The sequence below is a fragment of the Macrobrachium nipponense genome, chromosome 36 (genome assembly GCF_015104395.2).
Source record: "Macrobrachium nipponense isolate FS-2020 chromosome 36, ASM1510439v2, whole genome shotgun sequence".
NCBI classification, from domain to species: Eukaryota; Metazoa; Arthropoda; class Malacostraca; order Decapoda; family Palaemonidae; genus Macrobrachium; species Macrobrachium nipponense.
Window position 1 is genome coordinate 47,850,501 of NC_087220.1, and position 20,000 is coordinate 47,870,500.

At 38.4% G+C, this 20,000-nt stretch overlaps 2 protein-coding genes across 4 annotated transcripts in view; one reads left to right on the forward strand and one right to left on the reverse strand.

The window, feature by feature from the left end:
• The window catches only part of LOC135203603 (glycogen-binding subunit 76A-like), a 200,766-nt gene extending 193,343 nt beyond the window's left edge, over window positions 1–7,423 (reverse strand). For 2 of the 3 annotated variants that reach the window (XM_064233410.1, XM_064233409.1), the window contains exon 1: window positions 7,239–7,423. The gene's annotated coding sequence lies outside the window, so the exon portion shown is untranslated. The remainder of the gene's footprint in view (window positions 1–7,238) is intronic. The other variant, XM_064233411.1, reaches the window with a different exon arrangement.
• LOC135203605 (uncharacterized) overlaps window positions 1–20,000 on the forward strand; it is a 366,497-nt gene that overhangs the window by 201,278 nt on the left and 145,219 nt on the right. The gene's annotated exons all lie outside the window — the stretch shown is intronic.

Below are 20,000 nucleotides of genomic sequence, written 5' to 3' on the forward strand. Positions count from 1 at the left end.
TCAATAGAATATATATGGTGGATATATATATATATATATTATTTATATGATGTATTAAATAAAATACATACATACAATAGAATTATATATATATATATATATATATATATATATAGATACAGAATATATGTATATTATATATATATGGTTATATATTACAATATATAATATATATATATATATACATATATGTGTGTGTGTGTGTGTGTGTGTGTGTGTGTGTGTGTGTGTGGTTCAGAGAAAGAGAATAAACGTATGGCTTTCGTAACCGTACATATCACCGAAATGAAATTAAAAAGTATGAATAAATAGAAAACAAGTAAAGAATGGATGAGAACTTGAAGAGACTCTCAAGATGTCTCAGTGGGGTTTAATATCACACGAATTACGTTCTCTGCCCCTCGGAGTGGCGTGGACAGCGTGTTTCGTGGTTTATGTCCATTCTTGCTTAATATTCGTGTGTAACTCATGCTAGTATGGTCATTGATCTTGTTGCACCTTCCTGCAAGCTGGTGATTATTTGGTAATACTTCTTTGTTGTAAGTGATCTTTCTTTAAGGTTCTATATAATTATGTTGGGTTTATTTTTAATCTTTGTCTTGGTCTCTTTAATTTATTAGGTTTTGTGTTTTTCTCAATTTTTATGACAATCGTTTACATGAATAACTTTCGCTCTATCCTGGATTTCTCTCTCTCTCTCTCTCTCGCCTCTTCTCTTCTCTCTTCTCTCTCTCTCTCTCTCTCTCTCGCTGGAATTTATTAAGTTTTTTAAGATTTTCTCAATTTTTATGAGAATCGTTTTCATGGATAACCTTCGCTGTATCTTGGATTTCTCTCTCTCTCTCTCTCTCTCTCTCTCTCTCTCTCTCTCTCTCTCTCATGCGTTCTGCACCTCTCTCTCTCTTTCACCTTTGATATTTTGGACGACGCCAGGCTATGTTCCTCTTCGCCACGCGGTGGGCTCCACTCTCTCTACCCCTCCCCCCCTCACCCTTCCCTCCCCCTTCCCCCCTCCCCCTCCCGCCATCAATCCCCACCCCACCCCTACCCCACCTTCCACGCGCCCTCTGGAATCATCGATGAACGTCGGTAGAGGGAACGAACTCCAGATAAAAGTCAAAACCCTGCTGATAAAAATATACGTAGCTTTACTTCACACTGGACTCGAGATGTTTATCAGGCGCGTTCGTTCCGACATTTTTCTCTCTCTCTCTCTGTCTGTCTCTGTTAAGCTTGGTCGGAGACAGGCAGGCAGCTATCTTCCTTTTTTCTTTTTTTTTCTTCTCTCTCTCTCTCTCTCTCTCTCTCTACCCCCGTAGGGGAGCGTTCGCTACGCGCATGACCGTTGTCGAAGCGATTCCCAGATATTGCCGGATGAGCGGGGAGGGTGACGTGACAATGCATCTGGCGACCAGATTTTTTTTTTTTCCGTCTTTCTTTTAAAGGTGATTGGGAACGAGGAGAGGATGGATAAATTGGTGGAGGAAAGAATAGAGAACATTGCGTTTTTCTGCGATTCCCTCGAGGGAATTTCATTCTTTTGGTATGGAAGGGAAGTTATTCATCTTAATTGCTCCTGTGACGTTAGGTGGCATATTTCTCGCGTTTATTGGTTAGGCATCTTTCAAGCTGTCGAGACTCAGCAATAATAATAATAAATAATAATAATAATAATAATATAATCCTCAGAAAGGAGGTTTAGATCAATATATGTCATAGTTGAAAGGAACTGACCGTATGTTTCATTATCTTGTTTACCTGGCCAATATAAAGAAAAAATTTATAATAAAGTATAACCCTTATTACTAATATACAATTGTAATTACATTTTTGTATAGTAAATATAACCCATATTACTAATATACAATTGCATTTACATTATTTTTTATAATAAATATAACCCGTATTACTAATAAGCATGTGTAAACACGCGTGCTTCCGCATGCATACATGCACACACTCACACACTCACACTTACAGCCCATGTCTTACACCAGGGCCACTAGTCACGACTCTGTCGGTATCGAGGGCCACATAACCTTACTATTTCATGTTATTTACTACGATCGAAGACATATTATGTGAGATTATACTAATAAAGATAGATAATTAGTGTTACTGATTTTATTTAAATTGGGATCACAAAAATAAGAATTGTCTGAAACAAAAGTATTTTCCTTACTTTAAATGAGCGAATGAAAGGCTACCGTACCTTATTACTATAATGTACAAACATAAATAATTACTTATTGGTTAACTGGGATCATTAACATAAGAATTATTAAACGCAGGACATTTTCCTAACCATTAATGAGCAAATGAAAGGCTACCCCAGTGAGATGGTTGATGTTGCATTTGGGACACCAACTTATCAATATCAGGCTGTATGGATATGATGTGGCTACACGCAGGGTACATTCCAAATGTTCATCAGTAAATACGGACCTATACTTGTTTTTAACCAGATTCATTTTTGAAAAGAGCTGCTCACAAATATATGTGCTACCAAACACTGCCGTCATTTTCCTTGCATGAGCAGAGAGTTTTGAATACACTGTTACTGATACATGCTTCTTATAAAACTGGTATACTGAACTACCATCAAACTTCTTTCTTAGTTCATCTCTCTCTCTCTCTCTCTCTCTCTCTCTCTCTCTCTCTCTCTCTCTCTCTCTCTCTCTCTCTCTCTCTCTCTCTCTGAGGGCCCCACTATAGCTTATTTATTTTTAGGAGAAAGGGCCGCAATGAAAGCTTTCGGCCCTTGGGCCGCAGGTTGCGCACCCCTGTCTTAAACTATGAGATCTTCGTCACGTGAAAAAGCTGTAGGCATTTTCTAACTTAATATGAGAATTAACCACACAATTGCATGCAACGTCAAAGGTCCATGCCGTCAGTCACATGAACCATACTCTCACTCTCTCTCTCTCTCTCTCTCTCTCTCTCTCTCTCTCTCTCTCTCTCTCTCTCTCTGTTGCCAGCGCTCTCTAGCCCAAGGTCAGCCTCAAAGTCATTGATCTTTCGGTACTCGTTTTTCCACGTTACCTGCTCGCGAAAACGGTACTGGGATGTTCAAGGTGCGTATTTATTTACGCTTTATTTTTTATACTTTTATCTTTAATGTTGGGAAGGTTTAGTCGATATTGTTCATACTTTATTATTTTTACCTCCTTCGAGAACGCTTTCATATTTGCCAGTTGCGATCGTGTTTCAAATGTCGATCTGTCTGTCTAACTGTGTTTGTTTATTTATGTGCTTCTATTTTATGCCTCTTTTTTTTGTCTTTTTCAGTCGTTTTGAATGAGAGAAGGGTTTACCAAACTTTTGCTTTTCTAATCTGAAAGTTTTTTTTTTATAGAATTAGTCTCCACAGTACGCAGTGTACAAGTTCGTATACGTAAGTATTGTACACTCACGCACACACAATGGCAACTCAGTGTTTTTTCCCAAGTGCGTATGGTATTTTCTTCATATTATTTTTCCATTCTTTTCTTCGTTAATATCTGTTCAATCTTAAGTTATTTGAATTATTTTATATAAACTAATATTTGCAGTTTCAGTGTAAATCATGCATATAAAAAAACTTCTATTCCGAAATATATGCACGAGTTTCTGTTTCCTTCTGATTTCTAATTTCTATCGGGATATTGCCAATAATGTCTTTACAAACACAAGCCTGAGATACTTTTTTAAAATTTCCTTAAAGATGTAAGCTTATCATGTTTAAATTTCCGAGTGTACTTTGCAAATTTCCTTAATGGATCATAACGAAGGAAGGCTCGACCCTTGAATACATCTGGGCGAATTGATCCTCAAAGTAAACTCGAGAGACCCGATGCCTTGGGTCAACTTCAGCGGAAGATCCGTGAGCAAACTCGCCTGAGTGCCAAGTGCCATCTGTATGAGGGGAAGCTATTAGAGGTGTCAGCCTCTTGGGGAGATATTTGGGATATCAGGTTCCCTGTGAACCATGGTTGATATTAGTCCCTCAGAAGGCCATTTGGATATCACTTTCCCAGGGAACAATTTGGGATATCTGTCTCTCAGAAGGCTATTTTGGATATCACTTTCCCAGGGAACCATTTGGGATATCTGTCTCTCAGAAGGCTGTTTAAGATATCGCTTTCCCAGAGAACTATTTGGGATATCTGTCTCTCAGAAGGCTATTCGGTATATCACTTTCCCAGTAAACCATTTGGAATATATGTCTCTTAGAGGGCTATTTGGGATACCAGACTTATAATGAGCTATTTGGAATGTCTTCAGAGGGCTATTTAGGATGTCAGACTTCCAAGGAGCTATTTGGGTGGTCTTTTTTTCAGGGAACCATCCGGGATATCATTCTCTCAGAAGGCTATTTGGGATATCAGACCTGTATGGAGCTATTTGGGGAATCTTGCTCTCCTGAGAGCTGCTTTGGGTATTATCCGTAAGGCAGCTGATATGGGTATCAGTGTCCCAAAGAGCTATTTTGGATGCTAACCTCCCATGAAAATAATTGGGATACCAGTTTCCTAAAGGAATATTTTGGATATCAGCCTCCTGTGGATCTAATTGGAGCATTAACCTCCAATAGAGCTGTTTGAGATGACATCCCAGGAAGTTATCAGGGACCACAACTTCCCTGTGCGAGCTATTAGACTACATTGGAATCCCATTGGGTTGTTAGGAACCTTATCCTCCCAGAGGGCTATTCGGACTTCAACGTTCTGTGTAGCCTATTGGGATCCATAGCCTCCCAGGGATCTATATTGGGTCATGAGTATCCTTGGCAGTTAAGGGACTCCCGTCTCCCACGGATTACAAAACACCAATGACTTAGGCAGCTATTTGGAGACATCGGCTCCGATGGGAGCTGTTTGGGATAACAGCCTCTCAGGGTGCTATGAGAGACGTCATCTTCCCCGAGAGCTGTTTTGGGACAACCATTTCAGAGGGGGTTACTCGGGACATCGGCTTTTACGAACTGCTTAAATGACGGCCATCATCTTCTGGTTGCTATGACATGATAGTGAAATCTTAGGTGTGGGTCCCGCAGGCTTTCGTGTTTCGGTGATTTCAATGGCTTGCCGTTCATTATTGCAACACTGATTGACTGAGATTTCGCCTTCTCTCTCTCTCTCTCTCTCTCTCTCTCTCTCTCTCTCTCTCTCTCTCTCTCTCTCTCTCTCTCTCTCTCTCTCTCTCTCTCTCTCAGCCCATTCCCCACAAATGCCCTTCAGTTTTCGTATCCCAATCGTATTTGTTATTTTATTTTTATTTTTTTACTATAGTACCGTTAATATGTATCGAAGGACGTAGTCGGTTTTGTTATTTACATTTTTCTGTATATAAATAAATATATATATTGTATATAAATATATATATATATATATATATATATATATATATAAATAAATATATATATATATATATATATATATATACATATATATATATATATATATGTGTTTGTGTGTATATATCATACATATATATATAATATATATATATATATATATATATATATATATATATATATATATATGTATGTATATATACACACACACACTGTGTAGAGGGTTTTTATTGATCTTTTAGTTGTCTTTATCATTTTCGTCAATGTCTTTATCTTTTTGGGTAACAGGTTCTTATCACTGTTTCTTGTATTGATTACTCTTATTTTCAGTATTTATTCTTGTGAGGGATTGCATTTACTGTATAATTACAGTGTACCATCATTTATGATGTATGGAAAAGTTCCACGATAAAATAAAGTATTCATTATGTTATCATATATATATATATATATATATATATATATATATATATATATATATATATATGTGTGTGTGTGTGTGTGTGTGTGTGTTTTGTGTGTCTGTGTAGAAAACACACGATTACACCTACAGATAACTTTCCCGTTCTCAGACGATAGCGCCAGCAGAGAGGGGAATGCAAGACGGGGGTGTCGGCCAAATCCCACCACATGGGCCTAAATGGCCTGTCTGTACGTCGGGGAAAAGGGCTCCCTCTCCCTCCCCTCCCCTTACTCCCTCTGTGTACGTAGTGCTAAGAGTAAATCGATATTGCCCACCCCCCTCTAATCAATACTTGTACAGGGAAGAAGAAGATGAATAAGAATAAGAAGAGGGAAAGATGGTTGCGATTTCGACAGACATTGTCTTCTTCTTCTTCTTCTCGATCTGTGCTTTCGATGTTGTGACGTTTTGTTTCTGGTAGTTTCTCTTCTCTTCCCCGGTAAGTTTTGGCTTAAAGGTGGGTTCATTGATGCGTTCGTGTGATTATTTTGTTGTTGGTTATGGTATACGTAGGGTTTTTTGTTTATTCCGTCGGATTGTTTATGAAAATCATTGATTGTTTTGCTGGTTGGCAAGAGAGAAACGTTCATACAAAAAAAAATATTTTTTAGTAACTTTTGCTGAGTAAACAGATACTAAGACGTGTAAAATCTTTGTCAACTATTATTTCATATGTTACACACACACACACACACACACACACACACACACACACACATATATATATATATATATATATATATATATATATATATATATATATATATATATAAAGGTTTTTGCCACGGAGGAAAAAATGAAAGGCTCTCTCGCATTTCATTTTTTCCTCCGTGGCAAAAACCTTTATTCATACATGGCATCACGTTTTATATACTTCGTGATCAAGTTATTCATCATATATAATATATATATATATATATATATATATATATATATATATATATATATATATATATATATATATGAGTGTGTGAGTGTACCCTTTTGTAATGATTTCATCTGACATTTCTATCTCATTTATAATTCTCAGGAACACATCGAACAGCGGTTAAAACTGGATCGTTAGCGATAGTCTTCCGGTGACAAAATAGCCTTGGTTAATCTCTGGACTTGACCGTCCCCTCTGGCGTGTGTTTGCATTTGGCTCTTCGTCGAGGTACCTGCACAATTTGGCCCTGCCGTAAACACACATACAGTGCCACTGACACGCGTTCCTAGCATATCCCCCCCACCCCCAAAATAATAATAAGTTCGTCGCGAGACACTTCGCAACATCTTCGTCTCTGATCGGAGGTGCATCTTCAAATCGGAAACACTCTCTTACACGCACATACACATATACACCTACACATCCACTCACCAACAGTGCCGCTACTTCTCCGCCACGCTTGCTAATAACGGAAGGACGGGAGGAGGGAATTCAATCTTGGATGTACTTACTGCCCTGAGACACTATCCCTGCACACTGTGATGGCGATGTCGAACGTCGCACGCGGATGTACTATTATCAAACCAGTCAAGGGGGAAGAGTAAAAAGTGGTCGAGGAACAATCGCTAAAGATCGAGAACTGTCCTGCTCGGCGAGGAGGCCGTTCACAAATGCGTCCTATCGTCACCAGAGAGCGGGCACTACTCTCTTCCTCTGACTCTCCTCCGGTCGACCTCGTTGGGTCAAAAAGAGCGCGTAGGACGGGGCGGCCTGCGCATGCGCCGCCCTATGCCACCACCGTCGTGAGGAGGAGGAGGAGAAGGAGGACGTGGGGGAAGAAATGGGGAGTGTAAAGGAAGCGCTTGTGGAGAAGGGGTTACAGGGTGCCTTTGGAAGTTGAATGAGTAAACGTGGAGAAAGAAAGTTGGTCGGGAGATGAGGGTGGAAGGCGATGCTGGAGGGAGATTGGGGATGGATGCTGCGAAAGGGTGTCCAGGAAGAACAAAAGAGCATCGTGTTGCAGTTCTGTAAGAAGGCGTTAGAGGGATATCATGACTATCGTTTTGAGGCTTGGTAAAGTGAAAAGTTATTATTTAATGTATGTTTGTATGTATATATATTATGTGTGTATGGATTCACATATGCTATATATTTATATATTTTCAGATTAACTCAAGGGTGGTCACTTATACGGATAAATATATATGAACAGAGGTCAGTTCAGTGATGTTTCATAGAGATAAATACAACGGTTTGAGAGTCATTATTCTCTCCCACTCACTTTCCTGGATAGTGCCTGCTAGTAACGTGTGTACTCTCTCTCTCTCTTCTCTCCCTCACCTCCCTCTCTTCCTCAATTCCGTCTCTTCTCTCATCCTCTCCGTCCTCTCTCTCTCTCAAGGAAAACGAGAATGGTGAGAAACCCACACTCGTCAGGAAAGGACGATTTCATTAAAAGAGAAAGAGGAGGATATAAGAACTGAGATTGAAATAATGTTAAAGAGATTATTTGAGAGATAAAAAAAAATGTCCTCCGTAGGGGGTTAGTGCTGTCAGTTAACCTCCCGTGGTGCACTGTAGGCATTCCTTAAGTTGTTTCGTCTCCTAGCTGCAGCCATTCTCATTTCTGTTACCTCCTTTCGTATTCTCTTTCTTCCGCCCTCTCTAAGGATTGTTTCCTAATGCAACTCACTGCCTCCGTAGGGAGGTGGTGTCGTTTGTGTACCGTAGGCTTTAGTTAAGGGACTTTGCAGCGTCCCATCGGCCCCTAGCTGCAGCCTCCTTCATGTCTTTTACTGTACCTCCGTTCATATTCTCTTTCTTCCGCCCTCTCTTAAGAATTGTTTCCTAAAGCAAGTGCTTTGAGGTATTCCTTCTTGTAAGCCCTTCAAACCTTCTTACTGAATTATCAATTTCCCCTTCAGCGCTGAATCACCCCATAGGCCTAAATTATATCCTCTAGTGTATTCTAAAAAGATACTATTGAAAGACGTTGTTTTTTATCTATAGTTTTTAAAAGAAAAGTTTGAATGGATGAATGACATCGACAATGTTTAGTAGACGGTAATTACGATCCCTTTTTGAGTGGGACTTGGTTGTTATGGAACAAAAATAATTATTTGAGGCTACAGCCGACGGGGCCGGCGATTTCCTACCGTTATTACACCGACCCTAATGGAAAGAAATAAGAGGGGCGTTTCTTTTATATCAGGGGAGAGAACACAGAATAAGTAAGGGAAATCGCAGCGTTTTTGGATTTTGTCCTTTTGACGTAATATGATGAGGGTCCTATTTTTTTTTCTTTTTTATTTTTTTGTAATTGCGCATTTCTATTCTTCTTTTTTCTTACTTTATTGTATTTCAGTTAGTCTCCTTATCCTTCTCTTTTTCCAGAGAGAGAGAGAGAGAGAGAGAGAGCGAGAGTAAAAAAAATCAGATCTTTTAATGGAAAGTTGGAAGAGCCTGAAAGCTCAAGAAGAGATGTGGGTGATGGGGGGGTGGGGGGGGGGGTTGGGGGGGGGGAGGAAAGGGGGATGGGTGGGGGGGTGGGGGGAGGGCGTTGACATTGGACCTAGTGTGCCCTTGTTTGAGGACGTGAGTTTTGTCAGCTGTTTTATGGGAGCGTCTTGTCTTTTTTTTTTATTGTAATGTGTGTGTGTGTGTGTATATATATATATATATATATATATATATATATATATATATATATATATATATATATATATATATATATATATTATAAGAGCAATTTTCAATGGTTTGGAAACGAGATGCATATCTCCAGTTGGTTCGATGAAAATCTATCTTTACCAGTAAATTTCGTATTTCGTAAATCTACAACTAGCAGCAGATTTTTATATAATCAAGTGAATAAATGTCTCTTATTTCAAAATCATTAAAATTTATTCATATGTATACATATATACATATGTGTGTGTGTGTGTGTGTGTATGTGTGTGTATATATAGCAGTGAAAAACGGTGAGTGTTCGTGATACCTATGACAGATACATAATTAGGATCAGTTCCTGAGGTGGATACCGTCTACAGTGTGCCTTATGCATAGCACGGTAAGCAGCAGGCGTTTTTTACTTTGCATTTATTTGCTCATTACCTGGTAGGGTGTCCAATAATGAAATTAGTCTTGTAGGAAATGAGAGCCCACAGACAGAGTAACCAGGAATTCTCCCCTTGCTTACGTTTTCCAGACCATAATAGCGCCTCTTGCTTCGGGTTGGGGGTGCATAAGGGCACTTGGTTGCCCATCCCCTTGGCCTCCGCTTTGATAAGCAAAAGTATTGATTCTGCCCATACTTTTAAAAGCAAAATCATCTATTCGGAAAAGTAAAATAATCTATTCCTGAATGATTTATTCCTACCATCCTATGATACCAATCGGAGACGTATAAATATATGGCAGGAATTCTTACACAATCCTAGTTCTCTTTAGTTATCTACACACTAATAGTTTGGATAGTTATCTACACATTATTAGTTTAGATACTTACACACTACACTCATAGTTCTTATCCAGCTGATGGGTGTCATCAATTACCTACAAACTCATAGTTCATATCACTTATTTTATACATTTATTGATTTGGTAATTTATCTGGTTTTCTGATAACTTTCTGCATTTCCAGCTTTTACCATCTGTTGCTTCTTTCGAATGTACACCATAATCTTTGGAAGCATGACTTTCAATCAAAGGCCCGTGTGGGGTTGTTCCATATGAATAGGGTTCGTCTTGCTGAATAATAATAATAATAATAATGAATGATAATAATTTATAGTTCTCGTCACTTTCCCCAAATATACCTAATTGTACTTCGTCTTGTCAGAGTTCCCGGAGTAGAATTACGTTACAGCAGTTACATTATAGCAATTACATTACAGCAATTACATTTCAGCAGTCCCATTACAGCAAGCCACAGTCATTTATTTCTCTTATATTGCCCCATTTCTCTTGTTGACTCAGCATTTTGACAGAAACTGCAACTTGCCAGTTGTTCATCTGTACATTCTGGCGTGAACAGGAAAGAAGTAAATAAAAAAAATGGCAGTTTTAAATTTAACAGCTGTATTTAAATGTCATGGATTGTGTGAGTCAGATGCTAGGGAAAAAATATTATTAAGTCTGTCGATTTATCTTAAGTATCCACATTCGCCTTGGCGAACGCGCGCCCACATACGCATATGTGTGTATATATACATTATATATATATATATATATATATAATGTATATTTAGACTTAATTCTGCTTCGTATTGCTTGCTATAAGATAACAGTGCGTATGTGTGTTTGTGTATATATATATATATATATATATATATTATATATATATATATATATATAAAGTTTATAAGTACAAAGTATCTATAACGTATACAAAATACGTTTATACATTATGTATTACACACATATTCTACATATATATATATATATATATTATATATATATATATATATAATATATATATATATTATTTATATTGATATTATATTAAACACACACAAACGTACATACACACTTTCCTCTAATAGCAAACAGTACTTAGCAGATTTAAATCGATACTGAGACGTGACATCGTGGGCGTCAAGTCGCTACTGGTATGAAGGGCGCGTGGGTGGGCGGCAGCAGTAGGGTGCTGGCTGAGCGCGTGGGCGTCGTGGCAAGCAAGCGTCGTGGAATCCATGACGGCCGAGATGGGGCATCTTTTGATGTTGTGATTCTTCTCTATGTTATTTGTGTCTGTGATTGTGAGTCATTTGCGGAAAGCAGAGGAGTAATTGTTATTGCAGTCGCTGATGAGGAAAGGTTAGGCGTTGTGCGTAATGTTATTATCGTTATTTATTTAGTAATATTGGTAATGGGAGGTGAGCGGGTCGTCGATATAGCTGAGACACGAAGGTGTTATTATTATTATTATTATTATTATTATTATTATTATTATTATTATTCTATTTTACCTTATGAGTGGAGCTATTTTTGGGTTGCATTTGCGGTTACGAGAGAGAGAGAGAGAGAGAGAGAGAGAGAGAGAGAGAGAGAGAGAGAGATATTCTGTTAGTGAATTGTCTTATCTGTTGCTCTCTACTTTTGTCTTCATCTCTATTATGATACTGATATGCTTACTTTATCGAATTTTCTTTTATGAGAGAGAGAGAGAGAGAGAGAGAGAGAGAGAGAGTTCCCTATTGGTTTCGTCGTTTGGTTTATATTGCCCACCATATATGTTGTGGTTGCTGCAATCATGACAGGAGGCGTTTTGCTGTGAAAGGTTGTCTCGAAGATTTATCCAATCTCTCTCTCTCTCTCCCTCTCTCTCTCTCAATGAGTCCAGCTGTGTATCGAAATCTACTTAGTTTGAAGTAAGAAATTTTTATTGTAACCATGAATGTAAAAATTCCATTTTTTTCTCCTTTCACAATTTTACTATTTTAGCTCATACTGTTATTATCATATCGTTATTATTCTTATCCTTGTTATTCTTGGGATGTGACTGAACAACTTTGACAGTGGAAATATTTTATCATGATTAAACCAGGAACGAAAGTTCCTAAGCGCCACACATGTCACGGCAGCACCTTCCTACAGTAAAAACAAAAAAAATGAAAAATAAAATAAAAACGCTTTAAACTTGTCCAGTAAAGAACAAAGAATACCCATACACACATAAAATATTTTGAATTTTAGAGCGCTATTTGACTCGGATTACGCACCGTACTATGAATCAGTCCCAAATAAACTATTCTGGTAGCCTGGAATTCATCTATAACGTTAAGTATATCTTAGTTTAACCAGACCACTGAGCTGATTAACAGCTCTCCTAGGACTGGCCCAAAGGATTAGATTTTTTTACGTGACTAGGAACCAATTTGTTACTTAGCAACGGGACCTACAGCTTACTGGGGGATCCTAACCACATTATATCGAGAGATTAATTTCTAATCACCGGAAATAAATTCTGGTTCCGCATTGGCACCAGCGGGGAGCGAACTCGGGCTACCAGACTGATAGGCGAGTATGCAACCCACTCGTCCAATGAGGGACTAGAATTCATAGAGCAGCACTTAAGCACTTAATGAGATTGTTTACAAACGCAAATTAATTACAGGTAAACAAATAATTAATTTTCCTTTTTGATAATGAACAAACCTTAAGAAAAATAAATTTGGAAAGAAAACGATATCAGTCTTCTAGGTTAGAGGAACTAAGGGCAAATATTGACAGGGTATTGTGACGAAACCAAGCACTGTTAAGGTTGAAAGGACTCATTGCTTGCTAGACTGACTGATTGATTGATTCTGGTTAATGATAGCTAGGAATTTAGTGAGGAATTTGAAATGATAAATTATCAGGTAATGTAGTTATTAAACAACATTATGTATCTAAAGCTATAAATTCTCTGAACGGTTGGCCGAAGGCAGAATGGGTATTCACTAATAAGCATATTGAAGGCAAGGGCTGTGGTCTAGTACGAGAGCGAGCGTGTTATTAACCAGTTGATAGCAGCCGTTATTTAAGTTTACGACTGAGAGCCTTAAGTAAGGAAAGACAACCTTGGTGCTTCGTCGCGGGACTTTAGTTTTTATCTACGGTTTTTCATTTATTTTTTTATAATTTTTTAGAATACTATTTAGACCCTTAAGTAAGGAAAGACAACCTTGGTGTTTCATCTCGAGACTTTAGTTTTTATCTAGGGTTTTTTTATCTATTTTTTTATAATTTATTTTAGAATACTATTTAGAGCCTTAAGTAAGGAAAGACAACCTTGGTGTTTCATCTCGAGACTAGTTTTTATCTTTTTTTATTAATTTATTTTTTTCAAGTAAACTATTGAGGTGGCTATTTGTCTGTCCGTCCGCCCTATCTTAAAAACTACTGAGACTAGAGGGCTGCAAATTGGTATGTTGATCACACACCCTGCAATTATCAAACATACCAAATTGCAGCCCTCTAGCCATAGTAGTTTTATTTTTTTTATGTTCAAGTTAGCCTCGAATGGCTGAGTTTCCTACAGCATTGTACGCTGTACAGAAAACTCGACAGCGGCGCATATTTTAATTTTAATATTTTCCAAGCGACTGATCTTTATAATCTCCATTTTACACAAGAATGCATCTTGTATAATATGCAGATTTACATGGGATGGCTGGCCACGTACATTTTCCAATATGAATAATTTTATGAATAATACTTTTATTATTCATCTTCTGAACGAATGTTTTACCACTTTTTTCGTGTATAATTTCTTGAGAGCTACGCAGACGAGTCCTTCGTGTATCATTTTATGTACCACGTAGGTGGGGAGTGCCGTCAGTGGACCTCATGCGGTGCACTGTAGACACTACTTAATGCCCTTTGCAGTGTCCTTTCGGCCCCCTAACTGTAACCCCTTTCGTTCATTTTCCGGTACTTCCCTTCATATTCGCGTTCTTCTGTCTGACTTCATATATTATTATTATTATTATTATTATTATTATTATTATTATTATTATTATTGTTATTATTATTATTATTATTATATTTAGTCTCAACGTTGTAGCTGGAAATAGAACACACATTTGATAAATTAGTAAGTACGACATTTTACAATTTTGTTATTACTTGATATATTATTATTATTATTATTATTATTATTATTATTATTATTATTATTATTATTATTATTATTATTACTGACTGAAGTTCCACAATAATATTCAGCAGTGGATTGTGATTATTTACACAAGCGTCGTATAACTAATCACAATCCACTAATGAATGTCATTGTAGACCTTCAATCATATACCAGTTTCGACATTGAGAAAATCCGTCTCAGATTATTATTATTATTATTATTATTATTATTATTATTATTATTATTATTATTATTATTATTACTTAATTATACTTCGTCACTGTGGCTGGAAATGGAATACGTTCAGTAACTTAATAGGTGCGAAATTAGACGGTGAAGTAACTGACGCATAAATACCTTTATTTCAGCATCGACCACCTACGCATTTACACTGTACCCGCTGAACCTGGCGAGGTCGATGTTAAAAACATTTGCGTGACCTGGGTGACCTTGACATTAAAGATGCATGAGGAATTCCAGTACCATTTAAAAAAAAGGGGGGGCCTAAAAATGCCTGCAAGTGAATTGCAATTCAAGTTCGTCCAATGCTATTCACCCATCGCGATGACGTCATTGACTTACATTGCACATTATTTTCCCCTAGAATGGACGTTCCATGACGTCATGGTGACGTCACGCCTCTGCCTGCCTCGTGATTGGTTGAAGAGTCGGATTTGCACTTCGGAATACACTGCTGCTTAAAGGCGCGTGATTCCAAGCAGCTTTGCTGTCGATATTGATATTTATGTACGTGTGTGTTTGGCTTTCCCGTTTGTTAGATTGCATTGTGCTATTTATAGGCGTTTACTTATTTCCTGTTATTTCATTGGAGTAAATCAGATGTCCAGGAGCTCATCTTCTTCAATCACACACACACACACACACACACACACACACACACACACATATATATATATATATATATATATATTATATATATATATATATATATCACACATCAGCTGAAGGTGGGACCATGGAAGCATTGTAATTCATTATAATTCTTCTCTATTTCCCGGATCGTTTCGTTCTAACTTTATTACATCCTCATGGAATCTTATGCAAATCTTTGCAGAAGATTCCCTGAGGGTGTATTAGAGTTATTACGAAACGTAGGAAATAAGGAATTATAATGAATTACAACGTTTCCATGGTCCACCTTCACGCTGATGAGTCCTACTGGCCGTCGCCCTCCCCTGTCTTTATATATATATATATATATATATATATATATATATATATATATATATATATATATATATATATGTGTGTGTGTGTGTGTGCATTAAGCTAAAAATGTCCTTCAATATCCAATTTGCTCTACCTTGGAATTAATATATTTCCATGTATGTAAACCGAAGGGGAAATTTTTAGCTGATAATAATTTCGTCCTCTCGTGGGTTCGAACCAGCGCCCAGAGGAGAGAGGAGAGATCAGGACTTCATTGACGTTTCTTCTAACAAAGGGGTGGCTCCCGAGGAAAGCCAAAATATTAATCACTGCCACATTCATACTTGAGATGCTACTTGCAGAAAAGTTTATTCAACATCAGCTGGTTTAAAAAAAAAAAGTACACAGAGCTCATCAGCAGCGTGTCAAGCCCCAATACTCATACTCTGCAGTTCACCTCTGTTTCACACGCAGTCTCTCGTGTCATGGGTTTTAAAACCTTTTCTTCTTGAGATTTTTCATTCCTACTTCCTCCTCACACTTCAGAATGGTACTAAATATGTTTTTTCGCTTACTCGGAGAGTAAGCCTACAAACTATTTTGTTGTTGTTCTTGTTGGGGGGTAGGAAAGCCTTATGGAAAAGCCTAAAAAGGTCTGAAAAAGGTGTTTCGTGTTGAGTCAAAAGATACAGGAATTATAAGATATGATATTTATGATTCATTATGAGAATGAAAATGTAAAAACTAAAAAATATGCATGTCTAACAGTACAGAACAATTATTTCTAATAAAATATAGCGTATTTATTTTGATTTTCGTTGGTGAAACAATGCTCTATTTGACAATAGATTTTAGCACGTGCCCCGAGGAAGCTGGAGGTCGGATCACGTCTTGTTCCAGCTTTTCCTCCTCCTCCTCCTCCTCCTCTCTCTACACATGACAGAACCATCTCGCGACGCTCTTTTGCATCCTTTCACCTAAGCTGACCTTTTTTATCTTGACCTTTTACTTGCTCTACATGGCTTATTCATTCTTCTAATGCCACAAATTTATAATAATAAACAATTCAAGTGGATTTTTTTTTTTTTTCCACCCTGGGTCATGACAGGGTAGGTAGATGATGCGGAGAGTAGGGGAGACACGACACATCCACCCTCCTGCTAACCTGTTTGTCCACCCCAGGTGGGGGTGGGGTAGGTAGGGCTCGGGAAGGTAGACATGACACATCCACCCTCCTGCAAACCTGTCTGTCCACCCCAGGTGGGGATGGGGTAGGTAGGGAACCGGGAGGATAGTGGAGACACCCACCCTCCTCTTGCAAACCTGTTTGTCCACCCAAGGTGAGGGCAGGGTAGGTTGGGAATCGGTAAGATAGGGGAGACATCCATCCTCTTCCTGCAAACCTGTTTATCTACCCTAGATGGGGGCAGGGTAGGTAGGGGAGACATGATGGGCAGTGCTGGGTTCCAGCGCAGTGTACCGCACGCCTGCAAACTCATGTTATTATTATACTAATAATATACCTCCATGTCTTCCACCTTTTATCTTGAATTCTCATTCACCTTGCGCATTGAATTCCTACTGGCAAGAGTTTGTTCAGCAATCCTTTCATTCATTCCAGCCATGGCTTCCAGGATTCTGCAAGTTGCTTCTCCATCTTTTGCACACTTCCTGCTGCCTTCCTCGCTTCTCTTAGTCTGTGACTCGTCTCGTCTCTCATCTTGCCCTGCTCCTTCCTATTCGCTCCCGAATACCTTTACAAATCTATTGTAATTTCTTTTGTGCAAATATTAACATTCATGGCCCCATCTTTTTTGGTGTCCTGGTGATCACGCAGACAATACTTTGCGTTTGGTATATTTATTCATTTATTTTTGTACTTATTTATTATTCTCCTGCCTACTTCTCTTATTGGATTCTGTTGTAGCTTTTACTGGAAGTTTGTGGCTCCTTTTGCGCGAATGTTTGTTGAGACAGAATGCGAAAGTAAATCTTTTTGTTTTCGTGGGGTATAGCCTTTTAACATTATGCAGGATTTGCTTTATTACTGTATTACCAAGTTGGCTGCCTTTGCTGTTTTACATTGGGTGCGGTTGCGTTTGAAAGGGCACTTATGACACACACAGAGAGAGAGAGAGAGAGAGAGAGAGAGAGAGATCACGAAAAATAGGCTCTAAAGCCAAGCAATGAGGCAGCTTCAGCCGTTCAGCGCTTCAGACAGTAAACAAGTCAAATATGCGCCGAGGTGCAATCGAGTTTTCTGTACAGCGTGTAACGCTTGTATGAAACTCTCAGCCACGGCCCATGAAGCTCTCAACCGGCCGTGGTGGCCTGCGGTGGCCTGTGTTGTTGCGGTGCCAGACGCACGGTCATGGTTAACTTTAACCTGAAATAAAATGAAAACTACTGAGGCTAGAGGGCTGCAATTTGGTATGATAGATGATTGGAGGATGGATGGTCAACATAGCAATTTGCAGCCCTCTAGCCTCAGTAGTTTTCAGAATCTTAGGGCGGACAGAAAAAGTGCGGACGGACTGACAAAGCCATCTCAATAGTTTTCTTTTACAGAGAACTGAAATGGGGGTTTGGACAACAAGACAGAGATCCGGAAAACAAACAAGATGAGCTACAAAACTCTGAAGGTGACACTTAGCAAATCGCACAGCCACGTTAAGGAATAATACTTGGAGAGGTTGGACAGCAAGATGGATGGAAAGAAGAAGAGAATGGACGTGAAGTTATAAGCTAAAAATGGGTGTAGCCAGGGGACGAAGGGCCACTGTGAACACCCTTTAGTGACTCCTACAGTGTAAGGTACACAAACGGCACTGCCTGCATACGAGAGAGAGAGAGAGAGAGAGAGAGAGAGAGAGAGAGACCTCTCGGAGACTTCCTCTTTCCAACAGATCCCCAAATCCTTACATTGTTTTCTTGACTCTATTAATGATTGGCTAAACTGGTGTCTTCATTTTGTATTCATTATTAATATTATCATCTGTAACTTCTTTTAAATGAACACCATATCCGAGTCAATGGCCTGTGTAAGCTGAATAATAATAATAATAATAATAATATATAACCATAAAAATTTACTTTTGGGTGTCGGTGGATTTTCCTTTTATATTAGCAAAACTAAGCTTATAAAAACTGTATAATAAGAATAATAATAATAATAATAATAATAATAATACTAACTAACCATGAATTACTTTGGGTGTCGATGGATTTTCCTTATATTGGCAAAACTAAGCTTATAAAACTGTATTGATAAATGTAATAAAATTACGGTAAAAAGAAATTTTTAAGAAATAAGTGAACAAATCCATAGGCTACACTGTGGGCTTTCCTTAATTAAGGTTCTTTGCAGCGTCCTTTTGTTGTACCTCCGTTCGCATTCTTTTTCCTCCATCTCACTTTCCTCGACCCCGCTCCTAACAATTGCTTCATGCAGTGCAACTGCGATGTTTTCCTCCTGTTACATCTTTCAAACCTTTTTACTTCCATATCCGTGTCTGCACTGAATGACCTCATAGATCCCAGTGATTGGCCTTTCGCTGAAATCCTATATTCTATTCTATACAAATCAAGACGACTACTTTTATGGTTGAAATTAACTGGATATTGTTATTATAGACTCTCTACTTCTTTCCACATCCTCAGCACACTTACGGGTGGTAGTGAGGTTGTGGGTAATAATAATGATAATATTAGATTGGGGTATTGCAAAGAACCTATAAATACATTTATTTTTTTAAAAATCGCGTAAAAAATGCAAGTCATAAACTCTAGTCGACGTGACGTCACAGTCAAGTTGAGTAACCAGTTTTAACGCGTTCGGGGGAACCTCTCATTTCACTCTTTCTGTATCGCAATGCAACAGGCGCTCCAATGATTAATGACTGAATTGACACACGGACAAGGACTCGAGCTGCACTGTAATTACCAAGGATCTTGAGGAGCGGTCTTCTTCTTCTTCTTGCGAGTGACGTTTTGGGAAACGCGATTCGATTTTCCGTGAGACTTTAACCGTCATTTGGAGGGATATTTGTGTCTATTTTGCAATGCATTGATAAGAGAGAGGGGTGGGATATTGAAGGGAAGGGGGAGAAGGAGAAGGAGAGGGAGAATGAACTAATGTACCAAGGTTACGTAAAACGTACTCCCCATCCCGGATGAAGGCAAGCGCAGTGTGAGGGAACTGCAGCGCTGCCAGCCGTACGTCGCCGTGATCAATAGCACGGGGCTCTCTTTCCATTAGCATATTACATTTATTTTGCTGCCCTTGAACTTTAAGATTTGCTCCTTTTTATCGCATGGTATAGTTCCAGCGAAGTGATCGAGTCACATTTCATTATTACAGAGTACATTTTGTGTATTCCTGGACGACTTTTAATTTAAACGTCTTATTTTTTTTAAATCACCATACAAAGCACTTTCAAGCAACAGGTGGTATGGTTAAATATATTGCCGGGGCTTGAGA